This window comes from Callithrix jacchus, chromosome 4, assembly GCF_049354715.1.
Source record: "Callithrix jacchus isolate 240 chromosome 4, calJac240_pri, whole genome shotgun sequence".
Taxonomy (NCBI): domain Eukaryota; kingdom Metazoa; phylum Chordata; class Mammalia; order Primates; family Cebidae; genus Callithrix; species Callithrix jacchus.
Window position 1 is genome coordinate 7552243 of NC_133505.1, and position 15619 is coordinate 7567861.

A 15619-nucleotide genomic window follows, 5' to 3' on the forward strand; every position below is an offset into this window, starting at 1 on the left:
AAACACTCTAGTTCTTGAATTCTCCCTTTTTGCACCTGTCTACCAGAGACCAGGCTTTATGATGCTTCTGTGAACAAAATAAAATAAAATAAAAAAAACTCTGCCTTCAACAACGGGAAGTAAAATGTCCTCCAGAACCAAATTTTAGTCTCAATACTGTCCCATCAGCAGAAAAACAGCCCTTTGGTTCCTACATTTTTAAGGTACCTATTCTGCCTCCGATTAAGTTTAGAAGTTAACTGGAACCATTCTCTAAAGATAGATGCTTTAGCATAGGCCATAATAGCAGGTTATAGAGCTCAAACCAGCACACTTACTCCATTAAGGAGGGAAATGCAACTGTCACATAGTCTCTCCCAAGATAAATTTTTCAGGGAGCTGGGAAGGTCCCATAAGTCTAGCAAGTCAAAAGGAAATCACAGGCAGAGGACTAGAGATGCATAGCTGAGTGTGACTAATCCTAATTACTTAGTTCCTCTGGTTCCATGGCTGGGGGTCATGCTTGCAATTATGAGTGGAGCACTCAACAAGGTACAATGACCCAGGAACCAGAGAGGGAAAACAGCAGGGGAGAGGCACTCCCACTGTCTTCTTCTCCACCCTGGTTCACACCTAAAGCAAGGAAACTAAAGGAACACCTATTTCTCACTTCTCTTTCTAGAAGGATAACAGATCATCTTCAGCTTGCAACTCTGTAGTGTATCCTCAACCACAGAGACTCCTTTGACCCTAAGAATTCAAAGAAAAAGTGGCTCATTTTCTTTTGCATAAGAGCTACGGCCTTCTTACTAGACCTCTTGCAGGCATTACAAAATCAACCCAGCATTTTAGTAGTCCTATCAGGCAGACCTACAGAGAATGACTCTCCAAAGTTAGAGAAGCAACTTCCAGAGGAACAACTGAAATATCTCCCTTATTCAAGGTTTCTTTCTCATTACAGGATCTTAAACAAATAGAGGTTTAGACTGATTTTCTAATGACCCTGATAGGTATATAGTAGCTTTCCAAAATTTAACTCAGGTGTTGACCTCTCATGAAGGGATGTTAGGCTGCTCCTAGGCCAAACCATAACTGTGGCTGAAAAATAGGCAGCTCTGCAGGCAGCAGAGAATTTTGAGATGAGGAATGTGTCTCCTATTTCCCAACAGAAAGAGAAGTAGTACCTACTGACGACCCTAATCGGAACCCCCACACTTTTCTACGGCATTTTTCCTTACTCCACAGTTTAAAACGCCTCTTCTATAATGTTCTTCCAACCTGGGAAAAGTTAATTTCCCCAAACCTTAAAATGCTTGGCTTACAGTTGAGTTAGGGAAAAGGGAACCCCAAAGCCTGACATGCCAACAAAGGATAAAAATATTTCTAACAGGATGGTTTTTTACTTCTCTCTCCCTGTGCAAACCAGTAAAAGAGATAATGAGAATCATTGTTTATATTCTTATGTTTTAAATAATGAAAGAGGATTTGTGAGGTTAGTCTTAAGCTGTAGCTAATGTGGGGTACTTTGTGTGCCTTTCTGTATGGTTCTGTCAAAAGAAAGGATACCTTAGGTTAGGATACAGGCATAGGACCCCACAGACCTGTTGTTTAAGCCAGCTGGACAAAATGATCAGTAACAAACTTGGCTACAGGCCTCCATCTTGATTCATGTCCTTGGGAACATGACCTGTAACCACGTGGTAATACTTTGTTTTAGTCTTCACCATTTTACAACAGTGTATGTTTTCTTGTGCTAAGCCAGCTCCTGGGTAGAGGCCATAAAATCAGATAAGCCAGTTCATCTATCTAGGTGGTGCCATATGATCCATCAAGGGCACCGTTTAGAATCTATCTTAAGCACTGATATTGAGAGCAATTAAAAGAGGGTCAAAATCTTAGAGCCTCCAGCTACATGACTCCTAAGCCATGGTTTCTTTCTTTTTTTTTTTTTTGAGATGGAGTTTCGCTCTTGTTACCCAGGCTGGAGTGCAATGGCACGACCTCAGCTCACCGCAACCTCTGCCTCCTGGGTTCAGGCAATTCTCCTGCCTCAGCCTCCTGAGCAGCTGGGATTATAGGCACGTGCCACCATGCCCAGCTAATTTTTTGTATTTTTAGTAGAGATGGGGTTTCACCATGTTGACCAGGATGGTCTCGATCTCTTGACCTCGTGATCCACCCACCTTGGCCTCCCACAGTGCTGGGATTACAGGCTTGAGCCACCACGCCTGGCCAAGCCATGGTTTCTAAACTTATGGCTAGAGTCTTCGTCTTGTCCCTAGGAAAAAGGAAAGTATATCTTAGGAGGGGCTATTATCATCTCTGTTTTAGATTATAAACTGTAAACCAGGCTCCTCCCAAAGTTGGCTTAGCCAACACCTAGAGATGGACAAGGACGACTTGGGGGCTGAAACAAAATGGAGTTGGTTGGGTCAGATCTCTTTCATTGTCTCAATCACAATTTTGCAAAAGCAGTTTCAAAACCTTCTTAATACTCCTTTGAAAATAACTTGTACATTTACAGTTAAGTCATAATCTAATTAAGGCTTGTTGGTTTCACCTTTGAGGTTACTTTTTGTAAAGTTCAAAAGCTGAAAATCTGAACTGCTTGGCATGGCTAAAGTTTAGTAACAAGGGATTTAAAAGAATTGTCTTAAAGAGTTCTTAGCTTAGGCTGGGCATGGTGGCTCATGCCTGTAATCCAAGCACTTTGGGAGGCCAAGGAGGGTGGATCACCTGAGGTCAGGTGTTCAAGACCACCAGCCTGACCAACATGGTGAACCCCCATTACTACTAAAAATACAAACATTTGCTGGTTGTGCTGGTGCACACCTATAATCCCAACTACTCGAGAAGGCTGAGGCAGGAGAATCACTTGAATCCAGGAGGTAGAGGCTGCAGTGAGCCTAGATCACACCACTACACTTCAGCCTGGGCAACAAGAGTAAAACTCCCATCTCAAAAAAAAAAAAGGAGTTGTCAGCCTAATTAAAAGTGGATATTCAAGTTATGGGTATATTTACAAGGCCTTTATGTTTTTCTCTTCTTGGATCTTGTTTTTCTGAAAAATGTTTTTTTCTGAAAAAGTTTTTTGTTCCTGTTGTTTTCAGTTGACTGAAGTTTTGTTTTGCCATTCTTAATGCACAAAAGAGAAGCCTTAAGATAATTTCTGGTAGCCTGAGACGCCTTGGGAAAAAACTTCTCTTTTCCTCATGAAACCCCAGGAATTAAAAGCAGATGGTCTCTCTCAAAATCCAAGGCTCTGTTTTGTTTCAAATTGTGTTATCTTTAAGTTTTGAGTTTTGGGGGTATCAAATTACTTCACATATGAGAGAATTTTGGAGTGTAATAATTAGGTAGGAAATATATTTTAAGTGATGGCTAATAGTAGTTATGGAGGAATACTTAAATCTTCGTACTTTTGAATTCGAGAAGCATGCTCTTGGTCACCTAAAATATATGGAAACATCCCATCCCCCACTAATAGATGAGATTCCCATGGGGAATGGACTGAATACAAAACAAGCCCATTGGCTTTGCGATGCCTTGCAATGAAATTCATGACAGAAGCACTGCACTGTCTTATCTCATAGTATCTCTCGCCTTTAGGGGATCCAAGATCCCCTATAAAATGGCACCCTTAATTTTGGGGATCTGTCTTTGACTTCAGCTATGCCTGCTTATTAGGCCCTAAAAATTATGCTATCCTGGCTCTGTTCGTTCAAGGTCTCCACCCTGAAGACAGTAATCCAATTTTAAAAACTGGTAAATGAAAAATCTTCCAAGTGCTGAATCTTCTGTTTGTATCACTGTATATGAGTTGTGTGTGATGTATACAGAGATCTAATTGATTGGCTTAAGGAAAAAGAAGTGCTTAAATTAAATATTTTTAGTTTACATGATTTTTAATCTCTAAGAAATAAAAATAGTCTTAAGGACTATTGGTACAGTGCAAGTGTTGTAAGAATGCAAACAGGTTGTCTAAATCATATAACTTAGATAGTAGGTTTGCTAAATGTTCCAAGGCTGTATACTGCCGGCTTTACAGATAGGTAAGGCTTGGAATGCTGGAAAGAGACCTTATCTTCACTTCTGTCTAAGTCCTAGGATTCACACCTGGACCTGGTGCATAATTAAAATCACTTACTAACCAGGTTTTTCACCAAAAGTAAAAGTTGCTAAGAGCTAACACTGCAACATGTAGTTGAGATCACTAAACCATTTTACATGCAAGGCCTATAAAAACAGTAAAATGTATTTTTTAGTAAAAGATAAGAAAGCATGGAAATATAAATTTTGCTGAGGGATGAGGAATTATGTTAAATGTGATCAGAGAAAGCTAGAGGTTTAAGCAAGCCATAGTAAGACTGTAAAAATTAATCTTGCAAAAAATGTGTAAACATTAAATTCAAAAGGGTATTATATGGTCTTTTCATAAACTGAGTATTGAAATAAAAGAACAGCAAGGCTGTCTTAAGATGCTAATGATGCTAATCTGCCCTTAAGAAAAAGGTGTTATAAAGGATTTGTAAAGATTTCACCTCATGGTCAAGTTGGTTAAGATTAGATGGGGAATTTTCTAAGAGGTTTCATCAGAAGGTGGTTTAACATAATAAAAGATTTTTGCCTTTTGGGTAATGATTTTGGCAAAATAAATAATTTACGGCAATCTGGAATTCTATTTCATAACATCAAGTGTTTTAAACCCCTAACATTTGACAGACATCCCAAAATCAAACATTAAGCTTCAAAATTGTCTTTCCTGATGCTTGGCTTTCTGGATGGTTAAGAGGACCCCTGACACATTCAGAGAAAAGATAAATAACATTATTTGACATGGTTTAGTCACATGATATTGCCAAAGTTATGTCCAATCTTCAAGTTATATTTTGGTGAATATATGTTCCAAAATTACACGGGACCTCTAAAATTCTCAGTATATGCTATCAATTATAATTAAGGCTAACGTTATTGTAAACCACAGAGTTAACTAAACTTGTCAGTCATGTTTTTAACTGTTTATAACTACCCTGGAAATTTTGTCATTCACAGACAATAGTTGTCTTGCTTTCTTCCTTCTCAAAACATAGATTATAATCAAGTTATGAGACTTTAACAGGTGTTTTCAAATGCAGGTTTCTAATAGTTTTGAAGATTGTAACATTGAAATAGTTAAAAAAAAAATACAGAACTCATAACGAACTGAAATGTTCACAAATAGCAAGCAAAACAAGAGTTAACTAAATAAACTGCACTCAGAAAGCTAAAACAATCTTTTTGACTTTTGCTTGGAATATTGCTGATCCTTGTTTTGGTTTTCAGAGAAAACTTTCAAGAAAACTTATTTTGAACAATTTGTGGCCTTTAATAATAGTGTAAGGTATACTCCTGTGAACAAAACTTGCAGCATGTTTGTTTCTCTCTGCCTGGCACTGCCAGAATTCGGAAACTATCTGTGAGTTCTCTTAACTTATGGCTATATAATCTATCTATCTATCTATCTATAATTTTTTTTTTCAGATGGAGTCTTGCTCTTGTTGCCCAGGCTGGAGAGCAATGATGCAATCTCGGCACACTGCAATCTCTGCCTCTGGGGTTCAAGCAATTCTCTTGCCTCAGCCTCCCGAGTAGCTGGGATTACAGGCACCTGGCACCATGCCCAAATAATATATTTTGCAATTTTAGTAGAGATGGGGTTTCACCATGTTGGCCAGGCTGGTCTCAAACTCTTGACCTCAATTACAACATACATGTGTTTCTCTTTTTGAACTGTCTTCTATTCCATTAATCTATATGTTTATACTTAAACCAATGCCACACTCTCATGATTGTTATACCTGTACAATCATTCTTGCAGTCAGGTAAGTTCTCTAACTCTGTTCTTATTCAAAATTATTTGGACTTTCCTAATCCTTTGATTTCCTCATAAATTTTAGAATCAGCTTCCCACCTTTATAAAAAAAAAGTCTGCCAGAATATTTATTGGGATTGCATTAAATCTATAGATCTATTTAAATAATTGTATGAATATTGAACTTTCTGACCCATAAACATGACATATTTCTCCATTTATTTAGATGTTCTTAAATTTTCTTACCGTTTATAGCTTTTAGTGATAGCTATTGCACCTATTTAAAAAATGTAATCCTAATCATTTTACATATTTGATGTTATCACAAATAATTTGACTTTTCTGTTTTATTTTCAATGGTTCCTTTATAATATATACAATTGAATTTGTATATTCATCTTGAAGCCTTAGATCTCACTAAACTCACTTATTTTCTCTTGTAGATTTTTCATATTTGATTTTTTTAAAAGCTCACTTTTTATTTTAAGTTCACAGGGTACAAGTGCAGGTTTGTTGCATGGGTATATTGCATGATGCTGACATTTGTGGTACAAATGATTCCATCACCTGGGTAGTGAGCATTGTACCCAATAGGTAGTTTTTCAACCCTCATTTCCCTCTTGCCTTCCTCCCTCAAGCAGTCCCCAATGTCTATTGTTTCTCCATCTTTAGGTACATGTGGACTTACGAGATAACTTGTAGTATTTGGTTTTCTGTTCCTGTGTTAATTTGCTAAGAATAATGGCCTCTAGCCCCATAGATGTTGCTGCAAATGACTTGATTTTGTTCTTTGATTATTACATCATGTGTATGTACCACATTTTCTTTATCCAGTCCACCACTGATGAACATCTAGACTGATTCCACATCTCTGCTATTGTGAATAGTGCAGCAATAAACATATACTATTTTATATGTGTTTTTGGGAGAACCATTTATTTTCCTTTGGATATATACCCAGTAAGGGGACTGCTGGATTGAATGGTAGTTCTAAGTTCTCTGAGAAATCTCTAAACTGCTTTTCACAGTGGCTAAACTAATTTACATTTTCACCAACAATGTGTAAGTGTTCTCTTTCCTCCACAACCTCACCAGCATCTGTTTTTTGTTTTACCTTTCAGTGATAGCCATACTGACTGGTATGTGATGGTATCACATTGTGGTTTTGATTTGCATTTATCTGATGATCAGTGGTGTGGAGAATTTTTTTAATATATTTGTTGATCACCTGTAGGTTTTCCTTTGAGAAGTGTTTATGTCCTTTGCCCTTCCTTTGTTATTTTTTGCTTCTTGAACTAAGTTCCTTACAGATTCTGAATGTTAGACCTCTGTTGGATGCAAAGTTTGCAAATATCTTCTCTCATTCTGTAGGTTGTCTACTTACTCTGTTGATAGTTTCTTTTGCAGTGCAAAAGCTCTTTAATTTAATTAGGTCTCATTTATTTTTGTTTTGTTGCAATTACTTTTAAGAACTTGGTCATAAATTATTTGCCAAGGCTAATGTACAGATGGTATCTCCGAGTTTTTCTTCTAAGAATTTTATAATTTGAGGTTTTCAATTTAAGTATTTAATCAGTCTTGTGTTAATTTTGGTTTATGTTAAAATGTAGGGGTCTAGTTTCACTCTCATACATACGGCTAGTTACCTCAGCACCATTTATTGAATGGGGAGTCCTTTCCCTATTGTTGTTTTTGTTAACTTTGTTAAAGATCCAATTGTTGTGTATCTGTGTGGCTTTATTTATGGGTTTTTTGTCCTGTTCCATCCAATCTATGTGTCTGCTTTTGTACCACGATGTAACATGCTGTTCTTATTAGATTTCTCAGGATTTTTTTACATAGACAATTATGTTATTTGTGAATTAAGATGTGTTTTGTTTTTTCCACTTAATTCTATTTAGTTGTTTGTCTTTCCTTGTTGTATTGGCCAGGAACATAAATACAATGTTAAACAGAAATAGTAAGAATATATATCTTGCCTTGTTTCTGAATATAGGGAGAAAAAAAATTCAGTCTTTTACTATTTAGTATGTTAGCAGTAGGATTTGTATATGTATACACCATTACCTTGGAAGAGTATCATTTATTACTAGTTTGCTAAGAGTTTTTATTATTGATAGGAGTACGTTCTGTCAAATGTTTTTATTTCATCTTTCTCTTTTGGGCGTTGTTAACATGGTATTACATTGATTGACTTTTTACAAATTAAACTAACTCTTCATATCTAGGAAGAGCTGTACTTGACCATGACAGAGTTCTCTACTTACACAATGCATAACACAATTACTCAATCATTTAATACATGTTTACATCTATTTTCTTTAGTGATAACGGCCTGAGAGATTTCTTGTTATATTTTTCTGGACTTTGAATCATCAAAATACAGATGTGAATAAAGTTTAGAATGAGTGTTTTTTATAATTTTTACTGAAAATTTTATGTTAAATTATTGTCAGTTCTTTAAATGTGGAAGATATAACGGAAATCATTTAAGCCTGGAACTTCCTTTAGGGCAATATTTCAAACTACAAATTTAATCTTATTAATAGACATATGGCTAGTCAATGTTACCTATTTCATCTTGATTGAGTTTTGATAGCTTGTGTCTTTCAACAAATATGACTTTTTTATCTACATTGTAGAATTTGTTGGTATAAAACTGATTATAATATCTCTAATTAACCTTTAATATCAATGAAATCTTCAGTGAGTCCCCATCTTTCATTGCTCCTGTTGGTAATTTGTATACTGTATTTGCTTTCTTTTTCCTGATCAGACTTGCTGAAAGTTTATTATTTTTGTTGGTCATTATATAGAACCAGCTTTTGGGTTAATTTTTCTCTATTCTTTTTCTCTTTTCCCTGTAATTAATTTGTTCTCTTATGTTTATTATTTTTCCTTTTTGCTTCCTTTCTGCTAATTTGTTCTTCTTTTACCATGTTCTTAGGTAAGAAGCTTACAATATTGATTTAAGCCTTTCCCTTCCCATAAATTTACTTTAATTATTGTCTTAGTCTGTTTGACTACGAAAAACTTACCACAGATACTGGGTGGCTTAACAACAAATGTCTCACACCTCTAGAGGCTGGAAGTCAGAGATGAGATTGCCAGCGAGCACAGTCAGGTTCTAGTAGTGACGGTCATCTGGGTTCCAGACTAACCTCTTGTTGCATTCTCACCTACCAAAAAAAGCGGGGGGTAAGAGAGTTATCTGGGGTCTCTTTTATAAGGGCACTAATCCCATTCATGAGAGTTCCACACATATGACCTAATTATCTCCCAAAGTCTTCACCTTCTATAATCATCCAATTATGGTTTAAGATTTTAACATGTAATTTTTTAAAGAAAGGGCAAACATTTAGTTCATTGCAGTTATACCTCATAAATTTTGACATTTAAAAATTTCATTAGGTTCAAAATATTTTCTAACTTGCCATGTAATTTCTGTTTTACTCCTTTTCATACAAAAATGTATCAGTTGTTTAATTAGGTTGTTATGCATTTAGAAACCCAATTTGTGAAGATAAACTCCTTTCATCAGGCAAACACAGATCACAGGTAGCCCTGGAGCAGAGGAATAACTTTGATTTTTGTTAACTTTCACAAGTCCACAGCTTTCTGATCACCCTTGCACACTGCTCTGTAATCTCCTGTTTCTCATTTTCTGTGTCTAAGATCTCACCTGGTTTCTGAGCATTGACAGCTGCTTTTTCTTGAAGTAAGCATCAGTGAGATGTTGGGGGATTTTTGTGTCATTGATATCAATTTTTGTGGAGGTGGCAATGACACATTTCTGGTGTGTTCTCTGCAGAAGAAACTGATTGAGAACCATAGGTCCAGTTACAAGTAACAAGCCACTGCTCAAATGCTATACAGCAACCAGTCTATTGCCCTGTAGTGCCCAGTGAGGATGAGCAGAATGGTCCTAGGAGAGATGCTAGCTCACATTTTTACTTGTGGCTCAACAGCTTTTGAGGCTCATCTTCAGTAGAAGTGTGTCTAGGCATTTTGTGAAGCTTAACCACTCAGGTTCCACATTTATATGACCACCAACTGGCTCTGGGACAATGGCAAGAGCTTTTATTTATTCATCCATCCCTCCCTCCCTCCCTGGATTCAGTGACTAAGTACTTTACCTCATATGTGACCTCTCAGAAACATGTGACAGATTGGGAATGCTTGCTAATCCCTTCAATGATGATGACAGAAGTTTATCTGCAGTGAGGCTTCCTCTTCTTGGGCTGTTCAGCCTTCAGGTTAACATTTTTAACCTTACCAATGGCTTTAGCCTTCTCTGCTTCAGGTTTCTTCTTTCTATTATCAGTCTTCTCAGATTTTTTACTCACCATCCTGCAAGATGGGAAAGAGAGCCATGTAATTTCTCATATGAACTTTGGTTGTGTAGAAATTCATTGTCCGATTTTCATACATATGGGGATTTTCCAATGTTGTAATATTTTTGATTTCTACATTAATTTTGTGTTGGTTTATATATCATTTATGTTTTCAAACCTTTTAAAATTACTGATACTTATCACCCAAAATATGGCTTGATTGTGAATATTATGTGTTCACTTACTAATAACTTATTTTCAGCTATTCATGAGTAAAGTACTTTATAAATACCAATTATGTCAATTTAATTGATAGTGTTGCTCAAGCGTTCTATATTTTTGCTGATTTTCTGTCAACTTTTTCTATCAATTACTGTGACCCGAGTACTGATAATTATAGTAAGTACAGCTTATTATTCCTGTTCTGTTAGTTTCGACTTCATGGATTTGAAGTCTAAGGCACACACCCATTGAGAATTGTTATGTACTTTTCAGGCGTTACCCACTCATACTATTTCTCATGTATTTTGTATATATAAGATATAGCAGGTTCTTTCTTCTTAAATATACAGTCTTAGTCCTAATTGCCTTGTTTATATAATTATTCTTAAAGTAATTATCACTATGCTTGGTTTACATTTTCTTTCTTGTTGCTTATATCCAGTAATTGCTAGAAGAAACTTAAAGCCATGACGATCTGCATACATGCAAAATATAACTTATTCACCACTTTTATTAAATTGCCAGTTACAGAACAATACACACAACAGATTATGCACTTTTTTCCCTGTGCACATAAATGATTTACCAAGATAGACCATATTCTGTGCTATGCTACAAGTCTCAGTACATTTCAAAATATTTGAGTTAGTAAAAATATCTTCTCTACCCACAATAGAATTATATTAGAAGTCATTCCTAAGTATTTGCAAATGAAATAATGCAGTTCTTGATAAGTCACAGATCAGATAACAAATCAAAAGAGAAATTAGATAGGGTTTTTTTTTTTGGTAACAAATGAAAGCACATCAAAATTTGTGGAATGAGGGAGGCAATATTTAAAGGAAATCTTATAAAACTCAGTATCCATGTAAAAATTAGAAAAAGTTTTATATCAATAACCTCAAGGTCTAACTTTAGAATTTTTTTAGAAAAAAAGAGCAAATTAAATCAAAGTAAGCAGAAGAAAAAATAATAACTATCAAAGCAAAAAATATGTAAATGTAGAGGAAAAAATAGAAAAAATGAGAAAATAAAAAACTGGTTGTTTGAGATTAATAAAATTCACTAATCTCAAGTCAGTCTGATTAGGAAAAAAGCGTTTGACAAAAATTAACACTATTTTCCATAAGAAAAATAACAAAATACAGGTATCACAGATTTAAAAGGATAAGAAAATAAATATTATAAACAATTTTGTGCCAATAAGTTAGGTAACTTAGATGAAAATTTTTTGAAATACACACCCTACCAAAGCGTACTTTAAATAGATAACTTGTATAGCGTCATATCTATAAATGCATTCAAATTTGTAGTTAAAAACCTTTCCATGAGATCTCCAACCACAAATGGCTTCATGAGTAAAAGTAAAGAATAAATAAGTACATTCAGGAAAAATGATACTGAGCCTTCACAACTCTTCTAGAATATTGGAGAGAAGAGAATTCTTAGTAATTTACTTTATGAAGCCAACATTACTCTGAGAGCAAAACCAGTTGGAGACATTATAAGAAATTTTTAGATCAATATCTTTTATAATCATAGATGTAAACATTCTTATCAGAATTTTAGTAAGCTAGGTTTAATAATAAATAGTTTTTAATTAATACATCATAATCAAGTGAGGCTTGTCCCAGGAAAGCAAGGTTGGTTTGACATTTAGAAATCAATCAATACAATTCATCATATTAACGAATTGTAAAAGAATTATCACATGATCATCTTGATGCAAAAAAAATTTTGATAAAATCCAGTATTCCTAATTTTTTTTAATCAATTTAGGAAAAACAAGTTAACTTCTTCACTTACAGCAGCTAACATTACACCTAGGAGTCAAAGACTGAAAGCGTTTCCCTTAGTATCAGGAACAAGACAAGGACAGCACTTCTATTTAACATTGCCCGGGAGTCTCCAGCTACTACAATTAAGTCAGTGCAAGAAAATAAAAGGCATCAACAAACTAAAACACTTATTATTCACAGATGACATAATAATCTATATTAAAATGTAGAGACTGAAAAAATACAACTGGAACTATTATGTAAGTTTAGTAAGTTTTCGGGATACAAGATGAATGTAACAATAAAAAGTATATTTCCATATACTAGGTATGATTGATAATTAAAATGGACATTCACTTACAGAAGCAACAAAATGTGTGAGCTACTTATCAACAAATGTAACATAAGATATTTACAACCTGAAGCACCAGAAACTACAAAATATCGCTAAGACAGAAACTCTAAATAAACGGGGTGTTTGAAATGTTCATTATTTTGAGTGTGGTGATGTTTCACAGGTGTATTTATATATCAAAGCTTACAGCTAGGCACAGCGGCTCATGCCTGTTATCCTAGCACTGTGGGAAGCAGAGGCAGGTGGATTACTTGAGCTCAGGTATTGAAGAACAGATGGGCAACATGGTGAAACCCTGTCTCTACAAAAATACAAAAATAAGCTGAGTATTGCAGCGCTTACCTGTAGTCCCAGCTACTTGTGGGGCTGAGGCAGGAGGATCACTTGAATCTGAGGTCAAGGCTGCAGTGAGTCCAGATCATGTCACTGCACTCAGCCTGGGTGACAGTGAGACCCTGTCTCTAACTCCAAAAAAAAAAAATCTTACCAAAATTGTGTACTTGACATATGTAGAATTTATTGTATGTCAATTTTAGCTCAATAAAATTCTAAAATATAGAAATAAACATTTGATATGATTCAACATCCATTGGTGATAAAGTTTATCAGCAAAGAATAGAAGAAAAGTTTCTCACTCTGATAAACAGCTTCTGCGCAAACCTATAGCTAAAATTAAAAACAATGGTATAATACTGGATGTTTTCCTTTCAATATTCAGAACGATACTAGTTGTACTTACTCATCAGTTTTACTTAACATTGTACTGAAAGTTAGCCAGTGAAATGGCGGGGATGAGATGCAATAATGATTGGGAAAAAAACACACAGAACTGCTTTGTTTACAGACAATCTGGCTGTTTACGTAGACTATCCCAGGGAATCTTCGAAACAATTGTCAAACATCAATTTATTACCAAGTTCTTAAGATACAGTATCAATATCCTTAAATCAATTGTGTTTCTATAGAACAACAGCCAGTAATTATAAATAAAAATTTAATATCCCATTTATAATAACATCAGAAAAAAAACTAAGGAATGGATAAAAGAACATGCAACCTGGTACAGTTGCTCACGCCTATAATCCCAGAATTTTGTGAGGCTGAAGTGGAAGGACTGCTCGAGCTCAGGAGTTTGCGATCATCCTGGAAAACACAATGAGACTTAGTCTCTTAAAAAAAAATAAAGACTCCATGAAAAAGTGAAGAGGCTAGCCAGAAAATGAGACAACATAGTTAAAATGCATAATTTTAAACAAAAAAACCTTGTACCTTAAATATATAGTAACAACAAAACAAAAAGACAACTCTCCTTTCATCAAATACCGACAAAAGATAATCACTTCACAAAAGAATGCCTAGGTGTGGTTATTAGCCTATGAAAAAGTGCTTACTATCATCATGTATCGGGGTAATTGAAATCAGTATATGACAGCATTTTATACTCACTAGAACAGCTGGATTAAAAAGATGAAATATTGGTCACGGTCTGATATGAGTGAACACTCATACATTTCCAGTGGATGTAGAGAACGGTAAAACCATTTTGACAACTATTTGACTGTAAAGCTAAATGCACTCAACTATTCATTCCTAATTATTTTTCCAAGAGAAACATCCTAAAAGACTTATATAAGACTTTGTTCATAGCAGCTTCATTCAAAGTATCAAAACCTAGAAAAGCAAACTGTTCATCAAGCAAGCCTATTAAAGAAATCATGAAGTGGTCACACCACGGCGTACTACACAGTAGAAACAGTGTCTTCTACTGATGCATATAGCAACATGGATGCATCTCAAATGCATTATGTTAACTGAAAGAAGCCAGAAGGAAATAAGGACATTTTATATGTTATTCTGTAGAAAGTTCAAAAACAAAGCAAAACTAATCCATGATAATAGAAATCAAAGCAATGATTGCCTTTGGGGGTGGGTTGACTACAAGACGACACAGGACAACTTTCTCAAGCATTGTGAAGTATTCTCTGCCTTAAGTAGTTAACCAGAGTATGTTGATCTATTAAGATGTATCAAATTGTACTCTTAAGACTGATGCATTTCAAATTTATGTCAATTTTACCTCAATACAAAAAAAATTTGATTTTTAGGCAAAATGAAGTGCTTTTTTGAGGGAGCAAATTGCAGAGAATGGACAGTAATAGGAAAGTTAGAGTGAAAAGAAAAAGATTCTGACAAGGAAGGAGAGAGGGAAGAACAAGTGGTGGGTACTACTTTGCAGTGTTTTCTAGATTAACCCTGCAGGAAAGCCAAAAATTATTACTTATCTCACATTTTCATGATCATTTTGGAACTACTTACTTGACTCTAAGACACATTCATTGACCACTATCCCTAGTTGTATTTAGTGACTAGAAAATCTAAAAATGTAGTATTTTACATTTTTTTTAAATGGAACATCAATCAGAAATCTCTGAAGCCAAGTGACGCCTAGAGGAAGCCTCGGCATCCACAGATGCCCCACTGATTGTGGGCACAGAGCCCAGTATGGAGCTCAGCAACTTAGGTCTCTTGCTAGGCAGAGAGTGACGATTACACAGGGCTTCAGATGCTTCATGCACCATGGGTTTTACATGTGCAACAGAGGAATATTATTTTTGTAAGATAGCAGCCTGTATTGAGGCACACATGCATTTATATTGCTTTTGGCATCCAGGGGTCCTTTTTACCAAATTTTGTCAAGCACATTTCCTTTCTGAACAGAGGCTGCATGCAACAATTGGATGAACAATTTTTGCAAAATCTTTCAGGGGGTCTCTCTTGAGACTGGGCCTGTATGAGATCATGATATGAAACTATGGCTTGGCTGGGTTTTTATTTCAGTAAGTGATCTCATTCACTTAAAGCACTAATCATTTTAACAGGAGAAAAAAAAATACAGCCTTCCAAAATCACAGCAGGAAAAAAATAAGGGAAAAAGCATGTCAAAGTAATCTTGTGAAGGTTCCCATGTGATTTCACATGGAAAATTTTCCATTTATACATCATCAGAGTGGATATACAGTCTGATATTACTGGTAGAAGATGTATGACAAAGTCAACCTAATGCAAACAAATAGGATTCCAGGCTGCAAAACTGACTTAC

At 35.3% G+C, this 15619-nt stretch overlaps 1 protein-coding gene across 5 annotated transcripts in view; it reads right to left on the reverse strand.

Annotated features, from left to right (window-relative positions):
* LOC144582011 (uncharacterized) overlaps positions 1-15619 on the reverse strand; it is a 449998-nt gene that overhangs the window by 141259 nt on the left and 293120 nt on the right. For all 5 annotated transcript variants that reach the window (XR_013533633.1, XR_013533634.1, XR_013533636.1 and 2 more), the window contains 3 exons: positions 13577-13662; positions 9967-10180; positions 8869-9009 (listed from right to left, as the gene is read on the reverse strand). The gene's annotated coding sequence lies outside the window, so the exon portion shown is untranslated. The remainder of the gene's footprint in view (positions 1-8868; positions 9010-9966; positions 10181-13576; positions 13663-15619) is intronic.